This window comes from Rhinoraja longicauda, chromosome 12 (assembly GCF_053455715.1).
Source record: "Rhinoraja longicauda isolate Sanriku21f chromosome 12, sRhiLon1.1, whole genome shotgun sequence".
Lineage (NCBI taxonomy): Eukaryota > Metazoa > Chordata > Chondrichthyes > Rajiformes > Arhynchobatidae > Rhinoraja > Rhinoraja longicauda.
This window is the reverse complement of record NC_135964.1, coordinates 39,809,754-39,831,557: the sequence shown is the minus strand read 5'-3', so window position 1 is coordinate 39,831,557 and position 21,804 is coordinate 39,809,754. Positions and strand designations below refer to the sequence as shown.

Genomic DNA, 21,804 nt, shown 5'->3' with positions numbered 1-21,804 from the left:
TAAAAGACTTCCCCCTTATCCTTAAACTGTGACCCCTTGTTCTGGACTTCCCCAACATCGGGAACAATCTTCCTGCATCTAGCCTGTCCAACCCCTTAAGAATTTTGTATGTTTCTATAAGATCCCCCCTCAATCTTCTAAATTCCAGCGAGTACAAGCCAAATCTATCCAGACTTTCTTCATATGAAAGACCTGACATCCCAGGAATCAATCTGGTGAACCTTCTCTGTACTCCCTCTATGGCAAGAATGTCTTTCCTCAGATTAGGAGACCAAAACTGTACGCCCCTCTAAGAGGCAGAGTGCACGGAGCAGATGCAACCTGCAGGTGGAGCAGCAGTGGAGGATACCAGCAGCTCCGCTTGACCAGGCCCATCCTTCAATGCTCTCAGCCCAAGGGCTTATGTTGGGTTCAGAACTCAGTCCAGGTTAAGAACTGTGCACTTATATCAACTGGGACTGGGACTGGTGCCGAAACCTGGCGACTCTTGTATACTGACTCAGTGTGCTATTCAAACATACTTGTACTGAATCTAAGATGTGATTATGTATGTATAGTAATATTTTTTACTGGATGATGTGCAAAAAGAAATTCCACTGCACCTCAGTACATGTGACAATACAAAGCACCATTGATTAGGAATTGTCACTCAAATAAATTAATATCTTTTATTTACAATACTCTCCTTGACATTGACATTCCGTCATCAGAATCTTATAGACGAGCATGGGAGGACGAATTGAATCAATTTATAATGCAAGATATATGGGATGAAAGTTTACAACATATACATCAATGTTCATTGAATACTAGACATTCCTTAATACAATTTAAAATAATACATAGATTACATTATTCGAAGACGAAATTAAATAGGATTTTTCCTAGTATCTCTCCTATGTGTGATAAATGTCAATTTCAAGAAGCTAATTTAACTCATATTTTCGTAACTTGTATAAAAATGCAAAACTTCTGGTTGGAGATTTTTAAAATAGTTTCTAAAGTTATTAATAAAAAATTAGATATGGACCCAAAATTAATTATATTAGGATTATCAGAACATACTACAAATTTTACAGTAAGTCAGGTACATTTTCTTGATTATAGTCTAATAACTGCGAAAAAACTAATACTTAAATTTTGGAAAAAACCAATAACCCCCACAATTAAAATGTGGACTATGGAAATGACAGAGACCCTGCATTTGGAAAAAATAAGGTTTGCCTTAATCGACAAACCTGAGTTATTTTTAAAAATATGGTCTCCATTTATTGAATTTTTAGAAAAGTAAATGGGTTTGGCACAGGACTAAAATAAAAAAAATTTAAATAAAAAGTTGAAACTTGAGTTGGGGGTTGGATGTACAGCTGTGGTTTTTGTCTCCCGGATCTACTCCCGTTAATTTTTATTGTTAGATCCTTTTTTTTTTTTTTAACCCTCTTACTCTCTCTCCCCAAGTTTATAGTTTTATATTTTTATTTTTACTTTCTCTCTTCAAAAATTTAAAAATTGAAGCTATGTAAGAACTTTGTAACAAATGTGTTTTTTCTTATTTCGATTTGTACATATGCTTTTCAAAAATAAAATATAAAAAATTAAAAAAAATAAAAAAAAATAAAAAGGAATTGTCAGCATGGTTTTATGCATGGGAAATCACATCTCCATGTTGTCCAACGAATTTAAAATGAAGGTATTTATTTCACAAAATGCTGGAGTAACTCAGCAGGTCAGGCAGCATCTCAGGAGAGAAGGAATGGGTGACGTTTCGGGTCGAGACCCTTCTTCAGACTGATGTCAGGGGGGTGGGACAAAGGAAGGATATAGGTGGAGACAGGAAGATAGAGGGAGATCTGGGAAGGAGGAGGGGAAGGGAGGGACAGAGGAACTATCTAAAGTTGGGTCGTAGAGTAGGAACTAGAGTAAAATGAAAAATGAAATTTAACTCTGACAAGTGAAACATAGAAACATAGAAAATAGGTGCAGGAGTAGGCCATTTGGCACTTTGAGCCAGCACCACCATTCAATATGATCATGGCTGATCACCCAGAATCAGTACCCGGTTCCTGATTTTTCCCCTTATCCCTTGATTCCGTTAGCCCTAAGAGCGACATCTAACTCTCTCTCGAATACATCCAGTAATTTGGCCTCCACTGCCTACTGTTGCAAAGAATTCCACAGATTCACAACTCTCTGACTGAAATAGTTTTTCCTCATCTCAGTCCTAAAGTGTGAGGTGTCACACTTTGGCATGGGAAACCAGGACAGGACTTGCACCGTAAATGACAGAGCCCTGGAGAATGTCGCAAAATAGATAGATCTGGGAGCAAGGTGCATGGTTCCCTGGAAGTGGCTAGTCAGGTGGATAGGTGGTGAAGAAGGTGTTTGGTATGCTTGCCTTCATTGAGAAGGGTATTGAGTACAAAAGTTGGGACATCATGATGCAGCTGTAGAAGTCATTGGTGAGACCATATTTGGAATACTGTGTTCAATTCTGATATTCCAGCTGCAGAATGGATGTCATTAATTTGGAAAAGGCGGAGAAGATATTTACTGGGATATTAGCTCAGTTTGTGGGCTTGAGTTAAAGGGAGAGGTTGAATAGGGTGCAACCTTTTCCCCCTAGGAATGCAGGAAGCTAAGGGGAGATCTTATTGAGGTGTAACAAGATCACGGGGAGCATGAACCAAGTGAACATTCATGCTCAGGGTAGCCAGGGTAGAGGATATTAAAACTAAAAGTCATAGGCTCAAGTTGGGAGGGAAGAGATTTACGAGAAACGTCAGTGGCAACTTTTTCACTTAGATGGGTAGCCCATATCTAGAATAAGCTACCAGAGAAAGCGATAGAAGCGGATATAATGATAACTTTTTGACAGGAAGGGTTGAGAGAGGTCCAGGCCAAATTCAGGCAAATGGGACTAGCCAAGAGTGCCAACGTGGTCAGTATGAAGGAGATGGGCAAAGGGGCATGTTTCTGCGCTGTACTACTCTATTACTATAAGATTCTATATGCTGACATTATTTCTTCAAAGTTCTTCTGTGTATTGGTCCAGAACACTTAAGTGAAAGAGTCCCATGTCAGGAATTGAGTCCCATTTTAATGAAATATAAAATCACCTCACCTTATATGCTTGACTGCCAGAGATCCAAGACTTCCATTATCTTCCCCACTCACCTTTCCACACATCCACCAATCAGTCCCACAACCTGATCCTTGTTCAATTCCCCCAATCCTACATTTATCTGAGCTAGATCTACACAAGCCTGCCCCAGTGTCAATGATTGCTGTCGCCAAAGACTGCATCTTTCACCTGCTTTGCAGTCCCAGATGCATACATGGATGGACTTGCCTGGTATCACTCCTTCTCTATTCATACACAGTGCATCCAAAATATAACACTAAGCTGCCTCTAACAGGCAGCCTCTTGGGACATACAGCAATGGGCATTGCCACAGATTGTTATCTTATAGCCATTGGGCGATACACATCCCATGTACACCATCCTTTTTTCATCCGAGATGGTGCGCATATCAAGATGTCGATAGGTGTACATCTGACAAAGGAGAAGTCTTTGTTCACACAAAATATGTAAAGCCTCTTTTATTACCCATGTCCTATGGGGCATCGTACACAGTAGAATTTCCTTGCTGGGGACCGCAAACAAAATTGGTAAATGTCAGCACACATTTTTTTAGATGCTGCACAATTTCAAGCCCATTATTTCCCCTCGAGTTTCTTATACAGCCAGCAACCCCAACTTTGTTCTGTCGCTACGTGCTTTCTTTATGCTTTGTATTTACACAGAACTAATCTGAAACAAATCCTTAAGTGATGACAGAACTGATGATTATATTTTTGTTCCATTAGTCCTGTCACCTAAAATAAACAGTCAATTAAATGAGTACTTCCAACCTTCTCTGTTTCATTATTGTCCATATTATTCATATTATTCTAGACCATGCTTCCCTTGAAAAGATGTTTTGAAGCACTGCTCCTATTTTGCATTCTTCTTGAGTTCCAACATCTATCTGGAGCTTGCACACACCTTATAAATTGTCTTGTGCTGAGTTATCATTCGTCAAATCTAAAACCAAGCAGCAGCAAAGACAGAGCAAAGCAGCGGGATATAATATGATTAACAGTAATTGTTAAAAGATTACGGGAGACATATGTTGATCCTGAACAGAGCCTCTGATTCTCATATTGAGCACTCAGGCATTGATGTGCATGAATGTTGTAAAATCCATCATTTAATCCAATTGTTGTGTGGCATTTGAGCAGCATTCTTTCTGCTCAAATGCCACGCAACAGTGGCTGCGGTGTTTCAATTGATGGGATCACTCCCAGACTGCATCTTTCACCTGCCTAGTACCACTCCTTCTCTATCCACACATGGCACATCCAAATATAACATTAAGCTGCCTCTTACATGCAATCTCTTGGGCGATACAACAATGGGAGATACACCGATGAGCCAAAACATTATGACCACGGACAGTCGAAGTGAATAACATTGGTTATCTTGTTACAATGGCAACTGTCAAGGGGTGGGATATGTTAGGCTGCAAGTGAACATTCAGTTCTTGAAGTTGATGTGTTAGATGCAGGAGAAATGGGCGGGAGTAAAGACCTGAGCGACTCTGACAAGGGCCAAATTGTTATGGCCAGACGACTGGGTCAGAGCTTCTCTGAAACGGCAAGGCTTGTGGGGTACTCCCGGTCAGCAGTGGTGAGTGCCTACTGACAGTGGTCCGAGGAGGGACAAACCACAAACCGGCGACAGGGTGTTGGGCACCCACGGCTCATCGATGCGCGAGGGCAAGTGATGGCACCAGGATGCACTGTGGGAAGACGACAAGCCAGTGGAGGGAGTGCGATGCTCTGGGCAATATTTTGCTGGGAAACCCTGGGACCGGCCATTCATCGTTGCAGACCAGGTACACCCCTTCATGGCAATGGTATTCACTGATGGCAGTGGCCTCTTTCAGCAGGATAATGCGCCCTGACCAGGGCCGGATTAAGCTAGTGCGGGGCCCGTACCATATGTTATAATGGGGCCTTAAATACAGGACAAGGTGATGTCACTGCCCGCGCCCCACGTGACTTCACCCAGCCAGCGGCCACGTGCTCCCACTCCTCCAATGATGGCCGCTTAGGCCGGGAGGCAAGTTGCAACGTCCGTTCGGCGAACACACTCGGTTCTGCTCCCCGAACACACTCGGCCCCACTCCCCGAACACGTTCGGCCCCGCTCCCCAAACACACTCGGCCCCGCTCCCCGAACACATTCGGCCCCGCTCCCCGAACTCCGTTAACGAGCTCCGTTAGCCTACACTGTCCAGGCCTATAGTGTCAGGGCCAACATCGGCCCGTGGGCCTAATGCGGGACTCTCAGAGAGTGTGTGATGGAAGGGTTTAGCCCTTCAGCCCACCGTCCATACCGACCTGCGATCCCCGCACACACTAGGGACAATTTTACACGAACACCAATTAACTCACAAACCTGCGTCTTTGGACTGTGGGAAGAAACCAAAGATCTCGGAGAAAACCCACGCGGTCACGGGGAGAACGTACAAACTCTGTACAGACAGCACCCGTGGTTGGGATTGAACCCGGGTCTCCGGTGCTGCAAGCGCTGTAAGGCAGCAACTCTACCTCTGCGCTACCATGGGGAGAATGACGGAGGATTGCGAGAAGAGGGCCGGAGGAATGGGAGCCGAGGGTGCCAGGGAAGTAGAGAGAGGAAGGGTGGGAGGAATGTGGAAAAGGTAGGGCCGGAGCAGTGAATAGGCAGGAGGTATGCGGAAGAGTGAGCAGTGGAGGATTCAGGGGAGCAAGTGCCAGAGGAGTGGGGAGAGAGCGCCGGAGGAGTAGGGAGAAAGAGGGTCGGAGGAGTGGGAGAGATGGGGGGGGAGGGGGGGTTGATGAGGTGGTGAAAGTGGCCCGGAGACTTGAGAGAAAAGAGCCGATGAGCGAGGAGTGAGAGGGCCGGGATGTGTGGGGAGACAAGGTCAATATTCGAGCAGAGAGGTCCGGAGGAGTGAGGTGTTTGGGTGAGGCCAGAGGTGTGTGGAGTAAGAGGGCTGGAGACTGGGCGATTGGGTGGTGACATGCCGGCTGCCCATTGGTCTGTGCAGCCCCGCCGGCCCTGGCCCTCCCCACACTGCACACATTGTTTGGGAATGATTTGAGGAACATGATGAAGTGTTCACGGTGTTGCCCTGGCCTCCAGATTCTCCAGATCTCAATCCGATTGAGCATCTGTGGGATGTGCTGGATCGACAGCGGCTCCACCTCGCTACTTACAGGACTTGAAGGATCTGCTGCTAATGTTTTGGTGCCAGATACCACAGGACACCTTCGGGGGTCTTGTAGAGTCCATGCCCTGGCGGGTCGGCGCTATTTTGGCGGCACACGGAGGACCAACAGCATATTAGGTAGGTGGTCATAATGTTTTGACTCATCAGTGTATAGCCACCATGGCCCAAAATGGCATGGACTATTCAAAGACATTTGTGTCGATCAGTAGACTGACATGAAAAGCTGGAGTAACTCAGCGGGTCAGGCAGCATCTCTAGAGAAAAGGAATAGGTGATGATATGGGCCGAGACCCTTCTTCCGACCCGTGCTGTGTAGATCAGCAACCAGGTCAAAAATATATTAGGTTTGCAAAGGTTTTATTTGATTGTATAATATGTAGAATTATTTAAGCTCTTCGTCTTTGTCCACTTCAGAAGGTATATAAAATTTTTAAGTGTTTTTAAAAGTGAATGTGGCAATTTCATTCTGGTATCCTCTGACCTGAAAGAGCTTCCCTTAACAAGAGAACATAATGAATATTTATTCTCAAAATAACCCACAATTAGACCATGTTATTTTAGCCAGGTAATATCAAACACAGCTTCACCTTAATTTTCTAGCTTACAACAAGTGTAATATTTGACTTCATGAAAGACATGTTCATTTAAAACAAATAAAAATAGAGGGTCTGACTATAATATCTAAGTAAGTTGAGGAAAATCAATACAGTGCTTGACCCAATGGCGAGGTTTATAGAAACGTTTGATTGAAGAAATTATGTGTTGAAGGACACTTAGCATTCAAAGACAGAAAGCCACACAGTCTCAACACTCCAACATTCCTATAACTATCAAAAACGTATTTAATACAAGACAGCTTAGTAAAATTGGATTATTTCCCGTGATATTTATCGTGGCAATATGATATTCTCAGCAGAATAGGCCCATTTGCGCTGAGTGTATTATATTAATTGTGAAACAGAATTTAACAACAAATCATTACCGATCAGCCCAGGGAGTTGAGAATAGACAGGTACACAACAATAATGCTCCTCACAGCTTATTTCTATTCTTGAAATTATGTTTCAAAGCAACAGTAATAATTATTCATGTTCACTTAAAGTGCTGTCGCCATCATCAATTCTCACATCTATTGAATAAATGGAAAAGAAAAATACAAGGGATCTCTTTGATATCTCAGCACTGCATTTTAATTTCTTAATTGCATACGCATTTGTGAATTGATTTTATAAATTATATTTGCTAAATCCAGCATCGTGCTGACAGCCTAGGGGAAAAAATATATAACAATAAAATATCCCTGAGATATATTGTGGGATATAATATATTTAATGTCAAATTAAAGCCATAAGTTAAGTGGAGCTGAGGTAGATAGGGAACACACAAGTGAATCTAAATACCAGCACAAAGTAAATGGGCCAAATGGCCTATTCTGTCTTATCAAATCTATGTAAGTCTATGCAAATGTCTTCTTATCACTGAGATTCACTCAGAAATTGTCTCTGCAGATATCCAGGTCGAAATTCATGCAGCAAGTACAGAAAATGGCAAGATTGGTCACAGGTTGCCACGTCACTCAAAATAAGTTGCCGGAATCGTAATAAAATACTCATGGCCTGCCAATTCCACAAGATGCGAGTGAAATTTCACCATTGAAACTATTAATTTTTTTAACTAACCATCGGAATTAAAGATAAGGATTTTTTTTACTAGTAACACCCTGCCTATGATTCTCCTTGGTGAAGAAAGGCTCACTGCATGATACACAATAAAGTTAAGATAAATCAATATTTAGCTTGGATGTTATGTTTACATACCTGGAAATAGTGTGGTGTGATGCTAGCTCCTGTTGATAAACACCAGACTTTATTCTCATTGTGTTTTCCATTATCTTAGGGATGGAGCCAGGGTTATCTTGAATATCATCCACCATCTCTTCCTCCTTCTCCCCCAATAGTGTTTACTCTCATCAGACCAGGAACATTTTCACTCTCTGTACCCAACTAAACCCACATTATTATACATGAAACTCATTGGTTTATTCCACAAATCATCCATGTTTCTAATGGCTGAGTACATGACTGTACCAAAATAAAATAGTAAAATACCACACCTATCTATGGCATATATTCATGCTGTCTACTCTACGAGTCAGCACGCTGATGGTTCATTAAACTGATTGCTTGGATGAGACAGCTATCTTGTGAGAAAAGATTAAGCAGACAAACAAGGCTTGTGCTCGTGAAATTAGAGGAAGGAGAGGTGATTTGCATTGAGGTATAAAATGGCATTTATCTGGGTAGGTGCTTTCTCCTGATTAATGAATCGAGAACGAAGGGGCAGAGACAGCATAAGAATAATGCCTGCCTAACACTAAAACAGGGAACATTTTCTCCTCGTGAGGGGCATCATCAACCTTTGAAATTCTCTTTCCCAGAGAGTTATGGAGGCTGAGACATTTGGGGCCAAGGTAGATTTTTTCATTTGGACAAGAAGTGAAATCACAAATAATTGGTGAGGAACAGGAACGTGGAGTTGAAAACCAAAGATGACATCAGGTGGGTCTGATTGAATGGGAAGCTGGGTTGAATCCCTGGTGCTACTCCAGGGCTACTCTGAATTCCTGGTGTTTACTGAACATTTCCCGCATATCTGGTGACTAGTTCTATCAGTATTGGAATCCTGGATTTGATTCCAGAGCGGTCGCTGGGCATATTAGGAACATCATAATGCCATGGCCCCATCGATCTTAACATGATAAAGGAGTGAAATTCCATTTAGAAAAGGGTGAGAGAGATGGAATAAATAGGCTGACAATGCAAAGCACACTTAAGTCATGTTAGCGGTATAAAAGAAAATGTGAAAATACGACAGCGAATGCTAAAATCACTCGTTCCAGGTTAAACCCTGACTATGATTGAACGCGTCCTTTCCTCTGCCTTTATCCTCCAGACAGCACACCGCTGCCGGCGATAAAATAAAGGCAAGTGGGATCTCAAGAGCGTCGAACTTATCAAAGATGAAGTCCATTTAAATAATTGACACCTTAAAACCATGCCAAGGAACAGCGTTCCCACCGGATATTGTGCACGTACCGGCAATAAGATCAATAATGACAAGACCTCGTGGTTCTCTTCTGTGTTTGAGCTCCTCGGGACGAATTCTTTCACTTCCTATTAGTTCACCTCATCATTCACACAGGAAGCATCTTCTAGCGGCACAGAGTTTGGTCCACGCCTTTGTTGAACTGAAAGGTACTGCATGTGTATTCTCTTTTACAGAAAACTTCCAACACGAGGTCCAGCTCGCTGCTGACCGGAAAGATGTTCTGACTTATAAGTGTACGGCCCCTGCTACAGTTAACCCCCTGTGTTCCACCAAGACCTCCCTGCGTAAAAATAGAATTCGCTACAAATCGACTCCCCTCTCTACAACAGCCACTTCCACCAAAGCCAACTCACTTCTCTTGTACAATCAAGTCTTGGAAAGTTTACGCGTTTGGCCAAAGTGGCCAATATTTCAAAAACGCAGCGTTTCGAAAGAATCCGACAAATATATGCCGGCGACTTGCACAACAACCAGAGAACTATCTATCTGTCAACGAGAGACATGTCCCCTTCACAGCGACGCGCACAGACAGACAGAGAGAGAGAGAGACCTGACTCTCAGCTGATTCATATTCTGAATATTCTTATATTGATAGTCTGAAGAAGGGACTCGACCCGAAACGCCGCCTATTCCTTTCCTCCAGCGGTGGACATTCCCACTGAATTGTCAGCGATAACCCCGAAAAGCCCACCTGCCCGAAGCCCCTCTGCCTGGAAATGAAGAAATAGGTTAAGCACACGAAAGCGGGAATGGAGATTGTCATACTTTTGTGTTCCTCTGGAGACTGGAACGGGTTGGCCGGCCTTGTCGGCGGAGAGGCATCAGGCGGAGAGCGTCCAAGTCTTGTCAGTGTGACAGTGTGGTGACTGTGCTGTTGTACACCAGTGATACAGGGAGCAGGCGCAAAGCCACCAACACACACATCCCTGACTGACTGACTGACAAGTCGCCACCGAGAGCGTTGCATTTCTCATGACTATTGTCTATTGACCATCTCCACAGAGCAGCGAGCCAGCTGGAAACACCAGGAGATGCTTCTTTCTTTAAAAAAAACCCCACAAATATATCTCTCGTTTCACTTTCCCCTGACTCTCAGCCTGAAGAAGGGTCTCAACCCGGACAGTCACCCATTCTTTCTCTCCTGAGATGCTGCCTGACCCGCTGAGTTGCCCCACAGCTGGTCCAAACCAGCATCTGCAGTTCCTTCCTACATAAGTTGTTTTTTTAAACTTCACTGTTCGCATTTTGTTGCTCAGACACAGAGGAATCCCCCAAACAGGGGCTGGGAACATCCTAACACCAGCCCAAAATGCGTCATTATTAGGCATCGCGCTCTGGAGATGCACAGGTTTCTAATATTATTTACATGTGCCACACGTGAAATATTGGTATCCCAACTCGTGTTCATCATCCACAACCCGCTCTGTACCAAGCATTTAAACCATTGGCAGGATCAGTTCGTTCAGCCAGCCGACAGTGACAATGTCCATGTACAGTGAGTGTATGGACATCATCAGCTTGAGAAAGTCCCCTTTTTGCAGTATCATCTTCCACAGTTACTTACATTTCTCTCCCCGTGGTTAACCCTCTTTATTTGTAAGCCATGCGATTCTACGCAGTGTTTCCATGGCAGCGGTAATAAGCGGCTATGGACATTTTACGATATGTAACAGGTTTAAAATGAAAGCCCGTTTAAACATTTTTTTTTCTCTCTCTCTCTCTCTGAGATTTCACACTCAAATTATTGGCTATCACGCTGCCCTTTTTACGTCGCAATAACCTCACATTTATCCTGTCCGGGGGATAAATCAATGAAAACACACTTGCAAATGTACCTGGACATCTACGAGGAGACCGCTGCTGTTCCAGTGCCCTGGGCTGTGGTAATGTACGCCAAGAAGCTTTAGAACTGGAAGCGTGGCGTTATAATATCATTTACCTCCTCAATCTGCCTCAATTTTAACGGCAAATTAATGTTAAGTGGTTCGCTATAAGCTATCTGCTTACCTGAAGAAGGGTCTCGACCCGAAACGTCACCCATTCCTTCTCTCCCGAGATGCTGCCTGACCTGCTGAGTTACTCCAGCTTTTTGTGAATAAATCGATTTGTACCAGCATCTGCAGTTCTTTTCTTATACCAATTTATGAAGGATATAAAACGCATTGTTTATAAATGGTAGACTGCGCGTAACCAGAGCGTCAGTAACTGATGTGGAGTTGAGAAGTTATGCGTAAATCTTTCTTTTAATCGGGTGGCAGAAAAGGGGGAACAAAAAAAGTCTTTAACGTGGATGCAAACATAATTAAAATGTGTAAAAGGCACCGAGGAACAGCGTTGAAGCTAGGCAGTAACAATACATTATATATAGTATAAGAAGATAACTGCAGATGCTGGTATACGTTGGAACAAGAGACCACAGTAATCCGGAGCAAAACACAAACTGCTGGAGGAACTCAGAGGACCAGGCAGCATCTGTGGTGGCATGAGATGCACTTTACCTCCACATACTAGCACTAGCCCGCTCCATTCCTCTCACGGTTCGGGTTGGGGGTTGTTTTTTTTTGCTCTACATTATATGTTCATGAAATGCTTCTTGCCTGAATCAAAATTTTAACGTCCATTAAAAATAACAAGAGAATTGCATGCAGCGCGATACACAATCGCCGCCACATCATCTCCGAAGCTAAGTGCACCTTCAAAAATTGTTAAAAAACAATTTGGGGGGAAATTAAAGTAAAATTAATATTTGTGCTAATGTATCTGATAGACGAGGTTGTGGAATGTTGCCACGCAATGGGGAGCAAATGTGAACTTTCTTTTTTATGTCAAATAGCGTCGACAATTATAACCACGAGGTTAACACCTCTGACAAAATAGCAGAGTTTAAGTGCTGTTAAATCTGGTAGTTTCCCACAGCATAATTTTAGCGCCATAGAAACGGTGCTGTAAGCAGGTGGCTGGGTGGCTTTGAGGGGACGTAGAACGATCTGCAAACAAAAACTGTAACGCATTGGATGGATGGATGGATAACGTGATTGATGAGGGTCGGCCATAAGGAAATTATATATTTAAGAGTAGAAGAGGAAGTGACAGAAACAACAGGGGGGAAATGAGGGAGATAAGGGCAGTGAAATTATAACTGGGAATTGTCAGCTCAAGGCGAACAGGTTGATAATGAATTGTTGACGCTCTGAAGAGTGAATCATAATGTGATAATCATGGGTGATTTCAATATTCCAGAGGGGGAGTGGGCTGATTAGGAGTGGTCAAAAGAGAAAGGTGAATGTGCTACAACTTCCCAGTGACTATTTCGTAGCGTAGCATCTTCATTAAGGCAATGATACCTCAATAATACCATGAAGCAAAATAAAGGTGGCCTGGAATTAGAAACATTTGATCCAAATGATTAATTCAATATTAATATAGATGAGAGTAGCAGGCTATTCAACCTGACAAGGCTCCTCGGCCATTCAATACAATCATGGCAGATCATTTAAATTCGTACCATTGATCAGTTTCGCCAGAAGAACCAAATCTAATTCTATTCTGGAAAGCTATTTATTGACGTGACCTTAACTGGTAGAGCATTCCACAGGTAAATGGCTTGCCTTCTACTGGGCTTGTATTCACTGGAATTTAGAATGAGGTTTCTATAATCTTATAGAAACAGATAAAATTCTTAAAAGGATTGGACAGGCTAGATGCAGGAAAAATGTTCCTGATGTTGGGGAAGTCCAGAACCAAGGGCCACAGTTTAAGAATAAGGGGTAGGCCATTTAGAGTCATAGAGTCATTGTGATACAGTGTGGAAACAGGCCCTTCGGCCCAACTCCCCCACACCGGCCAACAATGTCCCAGCTACCCGAGTCCCACTTGCCTGCGCTTGGTCCATATCCCTTCTATCCATGTACCTGTCTAACTGTTTCTTAAATGATGGGATAGTCCCAGCCTCAACTACCTCCTCTGGCAGCTTGATCCATACACTCACCACCCTTTGTGTGAAAAGGTTACCCCTCAGATTCCTATTAAATCTTTTCCCCTTCACATTGAACCTATGCCCTCTGGTCCTCGATTCCTCTACTCTGGGCAAAAGACTGTGTGCATCTACCCAATCAATTCCTCCCATGATCTTATACATCTCTATAAGATCATCCCTCATCCTCCTGAGCTGCATGGAATAGAGACCTAGCCTCCTGAACCTCTCCCTACAGCTCACACCCTCTAGTCCTGGCAACATCCTCGTAAATATTTTCTGAAGCTTGACAATATCTTTCCTATATCATGGTGCCCAGAACTGAACATAATATTCTAAATGCGGTCTCACCAACGTCTTATACAACTGCAACATGACTTCCCAACTTCTATACTCAATACTCTGACTAATGAAGGCCAAAGTGCCAAAAGCCTTTTTGACCACCTTATCTACCTGCGACTTGACCTTCAAGGAACCATGCACCTGCACTCCTAGATCCCTCTGCTCTACAACACTACCCAGAGGCCTACCATTTACTGTGTACGTCCTGCCCTTGTTCGACGTCTCAAAATGCAACACCTCACACTTCTCTGTATTAAATTCCACCAACCATTCCTCTGCCCATCAGGTCAATCGATCCAGATCCTGCTGCAATCGTTCACAACCATCTTCACTATCTGCAAAACCACTAACTTTTGTATCATCAGCAAACTTGCTAATCTTACCCTGTATGTTCTCATCCAAATCATTGATGTAGATGACAAACAGTACCGAATCCAGCACACCACTAGTCACAGAAATCCAGTCTGAGAAGCAACCTTCCACCATCACCGTCTGCTTCCTTCCATGGAGCCAATTTGCTATCCATTCAGCTATCTCTCCTTGGATCCCATGCGATCTAACCTTCCAGAGCAGCCTACCATGCGGAACCTTGTCGAACACCTTACTGAAAGTCCATGGACACAACATCTACAGCTCTGCCTTCATCAAGTTTTTTGGTCACGTTTTCAAAAAAATCAATCAGATTTGTGAGACATGACCTCTCAAGTACAAAACCATGCTGACTATCCCTAATCAGCCCTTGCCCATCTAAATGACTGTATATCCTATCCCTCAGAATACTCTCCAGTAACTTACCAACTACAGATGTTAAGCTCACCGGCCGATAGTTCCCAATATTTTCTCTGCAGCCCTTCTTGAAAAGAGGTACAACATTTGCCACCCTCCAGTCTTCCGGCACCTCTCCTGTATTTAAGGACAACATATATTTCAACCAGGGCTCCTGCAATTTCCTGTCTAGTTTCCCACAATGTCCTCAGATATATCAGATCAGGCCCTGGAGATTTCTCTACCTTGAAACATGACAGCACCTTCAGTACTTCTTCGACTGTAACCCTGACTGCTCTCAGGACACTTGGACACTTCCAGTGACTTCTCCAATTTCCTCCGTCCTACTGTCTTTCTCCTCCTCAGTAAATACAGAGGAGAAATACTCATTTAGGACCTTGCTCATCTCCTGTGGCTCCACAAAGAGGTGACCGCTTTGATTCCTGAGAGGTCCCACTCTCTCTCTAGTTAGGACTGAGATGAGGAAAAACTTTTTCACCCAGAGATTTTGTGAATCTAGGGAATTCTCTGCCACAGAAGGCAGTGGAGGCCAATTCACTGAATGTTTTCAAGCGAGAGTTAGATTTAGCTGTTAGGGCTAAAGGAATCAAGGGATGTGGTGAGAAAGCAGGAACGGGGTACTGATTTTGGATGATCAGCCATGATCATATTGAATGGCGGTGCTGGCTCGAAGGGACAAATGGCCTACTCCTGCACCTATTTTCTATGTTTTTATGTTTCTATACTGAGGCAATGAGCTGGGATTTTGGATGTCCCGCCATCCGGAACATCCTGCATTTAGTCTGTCTAGTCCTGTCAGGATTTTATGTTACAATTAAGTCAGCTGTCACTCTTCTGAACTCCAGCAAACATAAGCACAATCGTCCCAATCTCTCTTCATAAATCAACATTGCTATTTCAGAAATCGGTGAACCTTTGTTTGCACTCTCTCCGTAGCAAAAGAAACATCATTCCACAGAGAAGGAGACCGTCACTGTGCACGGTACTCAAAATATAGTTCATAAGTTCACAAGTTATAGGAGCAGAATAAGGCCATTTGCCCATCGTCTACTCCACCATTTAATCATGGCTGATCTATCTTTCCCTCTCAAAGCCATTTTCCTGCCTTCTCCCCATAATTCCTGACACCCGTACTAATCAAGAAACTGTCACTCTGCCGCAAAAATATCCATTGGCCGACACAGCCGTCTGTGGCAAAGAATTCCACAGATTCACCACCCCCTGACTCGTCCCCACCAGGGGCTCTACAACTACATTACGACATCCCTGCTCAGCATTTAAAATGAATGGAAATGAGGGAAAATACCATTTGCCTTCTCGAAGCACCCAGTACTTGCACACAGAGTTTCATTAGTTGTTGCACAAAGTCACCTTAGGCTCATTGCACCTCCCCCCTTTCTAATTTGTCACCATTCATTTTATAAGATGCCTTGTTGATTATGGCACCAAAGTGGATAACCTCACATTTATCCACCTTATTCTGAATCTCCCATGCATTTGCCAACTCACTCTTCTGTTCATTTTACACCAGAGATTCTCTGCAACCTCCAGACAACTCACACTCCCATCCATCTTCACATTACCTGCAAAATTGGAGGTATTACATCTAATTCCCTCAAGCTAAATCAAGCACCATATCCTGCAGTCGTCCACTGGTAACTGTCTTCTACTCAGAAAAGGACCTCGCAAAATGCTCTACTATTACATTTTTAACAATGGCACCGGGGATTTATCAGCCATCATCCTGATGAATGAATTTCTCAATCTCCTTTTCCCTGCTAATACTGATTGCTTTCAGTTCCACACGCCCTGAGTTCACTAACATCAGTGGGAGGTTATTTGTGTCTTCCTTTGTAAAGACAGAACAAGAATATTTGTTCAATAAGTCTGCCATTTATATCCCCCTTTTTTTACTAAAGATAGACAGAATGCTAGAGTAACAGTGGGACAGACAGCATTTCTGGAGAGAAGGAATGGGTGACGTTTCAGGTCAAAACCCTTCTTCAGACTGTGAGTGCGGGGAAAGGGAGACATAGAGATATAGAAGTATAAGAAAATAACTGCAGATGCTGGTACAAATCGAAGGTATTTATTTCACAAAATGCTGGAGTAACTCAGCAGGTCAGGCAGCATCTCAGGAGAGAAGGAATGGGTGACATTTCGGGTCGAGACGTCGGGTCGGGTCTGAAGAAGGGTCTCGACCCGAAACGTCACCCATTCCTTCTCTCCTGAGATGCTGCCTGACCCGCTGAGTTACTCCAGCATTCTGTGAAATAAATAGAGATATGGAAGGGTAAGGTGTTAAAACACAGATCAAGGAAATGTGCACTGGTAAATTGTTAAACAGTTAAATACTTACATTTGTTGACACTGATCTTTCTCTTCTCCCATGTTTATAGAAGCTTATATTGTTAATTTTTATATTTTTCCTGCAAGCTCACCTGTGCACTTTATTTTTCCCTTCTTAATTGATCCCTTTCTTGGCTCTAAATTGTTTAACATTCTCAAATTTGCTACTTTTGGGGCCAATATATATATATATTTTTTTTGGATCTAACTATTCCTAACTTTCCATGTTACCCATGGTTGAGCACACTTCCTGTCTTTTCTTTGTGCCATCCATGAATTATTGTAGACCATCTATTAAATGAACTACTCCTTAAATGTCTGCTGGTGTTGTTCCATTGCCAACCCCATAAGGAATGTACTTCAAACTATCTTAGCCAGCTCGCAATTCCGTCATCCCAATTCAAGATCCTCATTTCAGACACCCCCACATCACTCTCTGTCTTAATAAAGAATTCTATCACATTCTGCCTGTCATCCCCAAAGGGCTTTGCAAAGAGTGTTAATTACTTTTCGTCTTTGTGCAATACTCTGTCTAGATTTTTTTTAAAATAAATGCAATGTCACAGTTCTAAAACAGGATAACCTGGTCTCTTATTACTCACCCAGAGAAGTGTCCCATTTACATTCCTTGGGCTTCTCTTCTTACAGATTTGGTTAACCTAAATGATATGTAGATTAAGTCTACCCTTGATTCCAATTGTAATATTATTAAACACATCTCTAACTTCTTATTGAATGGCTTCACCAAGATTACTGCCTCTGTTCAAGAATCTGTTGTACAACTCCCATTAATAATTTCTGTCTTTAGTAACTCCTAGCCCTACCCAGATAGATTTTGTACCATTCTATCTAATATCCTTCCACACTATTGCACTTAAGTTGCAACATTATCCCATCTTCCTTTCCTTTCTGACGGTCCTTCCTAAACACAGTTTGGATTGAATATGAAGAACCACAATGCCAAGTGATGAAATATTGAAAATTATAAAGTTCTCTACTAAGAATTAACTGAATGGGAAAGGTAAAAAGCAAAATCCCTCAAGTTTTCACATGTCATCCTTAAGTGAAATACAGTGACAGCGTAATTGTAAAATATAATAAGCCAAGAGTAATTAGGCATGAGAAACGTTGAAGGGATGTGGTTTGCAAAATTCAACATAGCCTGCACATTCCTCACAAAGTCAGTGGATAGTAATCTCAAGGAGCATTAGACAGGGTGAAGTGTAATGAGAAGTTGATTACACAGACCATTGCTATAAAAGCATCTTAATTAAAGGCAATAAGAAACAGAAGAAATTTATTTTCTCAAGGAGGTGAAATTGTAGAACTTGCCACCACATTGCGTGAGTTGAGTAGCACAGATATATTTAAGTCCAGATAAGTGCACAAGAAAGTAGAATAAATTATTCAAAGGGTGGGAAGATATAATGAGAGGGGTTGGAGGCTCATGTGGAACATTGGCATCTCAAAGACACTATTAATTCCATGCAATTAATTCTTAATAAGATTCAAATATTTTCAGCTTAGTAAAGCACCAACAAAATTAGCTTGATCATTTGACTGTTAAACTAGAACTAATATTATGGTCAGTCAGGAAATAAAGATTATATTAAATTAGTCCACATTAATCTTCATGAATGAGCAGTGACAAGAAATTCCAGATGGAATCTTTGCAAGAGTCCTCAAGGAATTTAATGGAAAAAGTAAGTGTTCCAGTTGATGAACATACAAATTTCAAATTAGTCGGGTTTTGCATAAGAAATGGAAGTGGATAATACCAATTTTATGTTCAAGAAGCAGTGGATTATAAGTTTAGAGAATACAGAACAGTCATCCTATCTTGGAAGCAAGGAACCACAGATGCTGGTTTACACAAAAGGATGCACAGTGCGTGTGTAACTCAGCAGGTTAGACAACATCACTGGAGAATACAAGAAAGGACACAATGTGCTGATTAACTCAATGGGTCAGGCAGCATCTCTGGAGAATATAGAAAAGGACATAAAGTGCAGAGTAACACAACGGGTCAGGCAGCATTAAAGGGTCCTGACATGTAATGCCACCTCTCCATGTTCTCCAGAGGTGCTGCCCGACCCGCTGTCCATTTGTCATCTTAACTTGGTGGATGAAGAAATCTTAAGGAAGGTTTTTAAGAATTCAGAATCAGAATCTGCAGTTGCAGAAGAAATTGAAAGAAATACAGCAAGGAAGGAAAAGGATTATAAATTCAGAATCCTTTCTAAACAATAAATATGCAAATAGATGCAAATCTGGTAGAAAATCGACCTGAAATTTTGAATTATAAATCTAAGCATGGATGGCCAAATGCATTTGGTCTTGGCAAGTATATGGTTTTACATAGAATTGTGTAGAGTTTGTAGAACCTGTGCAGGCTCTTTCAGCTCACGTAATCCATACTGGATTCTACATGAACGTTCTTGCATCTAAAGGCTATCAGCACATCTTTCAATTCATTTCTCCCTCATGTTTATCTACCTTCTCCTTTACCCTATTTTTTGACAATGACTTCTCATAGTAAAAAGTTCAACAATCTTGGCACCCTTCAAATAAAGATTTTTCTTTGCAAATCCCACACTCGATTCATTTAATCTCCTTGCCATGCCACTTACACTGCATTTGAAAATAGGAATATATATGCTCTGTCACATGGTCACCCCTTCATTACATTGTAGAATCATTTAAAGAATTCTGATTTCCTTCTGAAGCTTTCAAGCACTTTTCAGTTAAGAGGCACATTCTATCTAGCTTTAATAATAATAATAATAATAATGCATTACATTTATATAGCGCTTTTCATACACTCAAAGACGCTTTACAGGGATTTAAAGAACATAGGGAAGTGAATAAATAGATAAATAAGTAAACGAACAGAGAAAGGAGACAGAAGGTGAGGTGACCTTCAGTGGTTGAAGGCAGTACTGAACAGGTGAGACCAGTGATGTTTTGAATGTGGTGAGTGAGGAGGAGTCTCTGACGGTTTGGGGTAGTGAGTTCCATAGGGTGGGAGCAGCGATGGAGAAAGCCCTGTCCCCCCAGGATCTGAGTTTGGTCCGGAGGGGGGGGGGGATAGGAGATTGGCAGCAGCAGAGCGGAGGGTGAAGGTGGGAGTGTGCCTGTGGAGGAGGTCAGTCAGGTAGGATGGGGCCAGGTTATGGAGGGCTTTGTAGGTCATGAGGAGGATTTTGTACTGGATTCTCTGGGGGATGGGGAGCCAGTGGAGTTTGTAAAGGACGGGGGTGATATGGTCACGGATTGGGGTGTGGGTGAGTAGACGGGCAGCGGAGTTTTGAATGTATTGAAGTTTACTGATGATTTTTGAAGGTGCGCCATAGAGGAGGCTGTTGCAGTAGTCCAGATGGGAGGTGATGAAGGCGTGGATGAGGGTTTCTGCAGCTGTGGAGGAGAGGGATGGACGGAGACGGGCAATGTTTTTGAGGTGGAAGAAGGCTGTCTTTGTGATGTGTTTGATGTGTTTGTCGAAGGAGAGGGTTTGATCAAAGATGATTCCAAGATTCCGGATGTGAGGGGAGGTGGATACTGGGAGACCATCAATATTGAGGATGAAGTTTTGGGTGGATTTGGTGAGCGTTTTTGGACCAATGATGATGATTTCAGATTTGTTGCAGTTGAGTTTGAGGAAATTTGATTGAAGCCAAGATTTTATTTTAGTGATGCAGTTTGTCAGTGTAGAGTGTGTGGTGGTGGAGATTGACTTGGTGGAGATGAGGAGCTGGATATCATCGGCGAAGCAGTGGAAGTTGAGACCATGACGGCGGATTAATTGACCAAGGGGGAACAGGTAGAGGATGAAGAGGAGGGGGCCAAGGACTGAGCCTTGGGGGACACCTTGGGGGAGGGGAGCGGTGGGGGATTTACAGTTGTTAATGGAGATGAACTGGTGCCTGTCAGAGAGGTAAGATTTGAACCAGGATAGGGCTGTGCCGGTGATGTTAAAGGAGGTTTCAAGTCGGGTGAGGAGAATGGAGTGATTTATGGTGTCAAAGGCGGCGCTGAGGTCAAGTAGGATGAGGATGTTGAGGTTGCCAGCGTCGGAGGAGAGGAAAAGGTCGTTTGTGATTTTGAGGAGCGCAGTTTCAGTACAGTGGTTGGAGCGGAATCCGGATTGGAAAGTTTCATACAGGTTATTGGTAGAGAGGTGGTATTTGAGTTGGGAAGCTACAGCACGTTCCAAAACTTTGGACAGAAAGGGTAGGTTGGAGATTGGTCTGAAGTTGTTTGGGGTGTCAGGGTTGAGACCAGGTTTTTTCAGAATGGGGGTGACAGCAGCGATTTTGAGGGATGGCGGGACGATGCCAGTGGACAGGGAGGAGTTTATTGTTGCAGTGATAAGTGGAGAGAGAGCAGGAAGGCAGGCCTTGACAAAGCTGGAGGGGATGGGGTCCAGAGAGCAGGTGGCAGTTTTTATTCCTGGGAAGAGGTCAGAGAGGTCGGTGGTGGAGACTGGGAACTGAGGCAGGGGTTGACAGGATAAGGGGGGGCAGGTGGTTTGAGGGGGAGCAGGTGCGTTGGTGGTTAAGGTGCTGTAGATGCTGTCTATTTTGCTTTGGAAGAATTAAAGGAAAGTGGTGCATTTGTCAACTGTGAATGATTGGGAGATGGTGTCCAGGGGGCTGAGGAGTTTGTTTATTGTAGAGAAGAGTGTTTTGGGGTTACCGGAGCCAGAGTGAATTATTTGAGAGTAGTAGGTGGAGTGGGTGCGGGAGAGGGCATCTTTGTAGTGCTGCAGGTGGTCTTTGTAGGCTTGTGAGTGAATTGTGAGACCTGTTTTGTTGCGGAGTCTTTCAAGCACTGCACATTCACTTTATCTGGTATTGGCAGGCAGTTTGCAGCCCAGTGGTATGAACATCGACTTCTCCAACTTTAGATAGTTCCTCTGACCCTCTCT

The 21,804-nt window shown here is 43.0% G+C and overlaps 1 protein-coding gene across 4 annotated transcripts in view; it reads right to left on the bottom strand.

Annotated features, from left to right (window-relative positions):
* htr1fa (5-hydroxytryptamine (serotonin) receptor 1Fa) overlaps nt 1-11,570 on the bottom strand; it is a 127,501-nt gene extending 115,931 nt beyond the window's left edge. The window contains exon 1 of one of the 4 annotated variants that reach the window (XM_078409600.1): nt 11,435-11,570. The gene's annotated coding sequence lies outside the window, so the exon portion shown is untranslated. Of the gene's footprint in view, nt 1-8,136; nt 8,189-10,192; nt 10,345-11,262; nt 11,300-11,434 lie in introns of those variants that run through there. The other 3 variants (XM_078409601.1, XM_078409598.1, XM_078409599.1) reach the window with 3 other exon arrangements.
* Between the last annotated feature and the right edge of the window lie 10,234 nt (nt 11,571-21,804).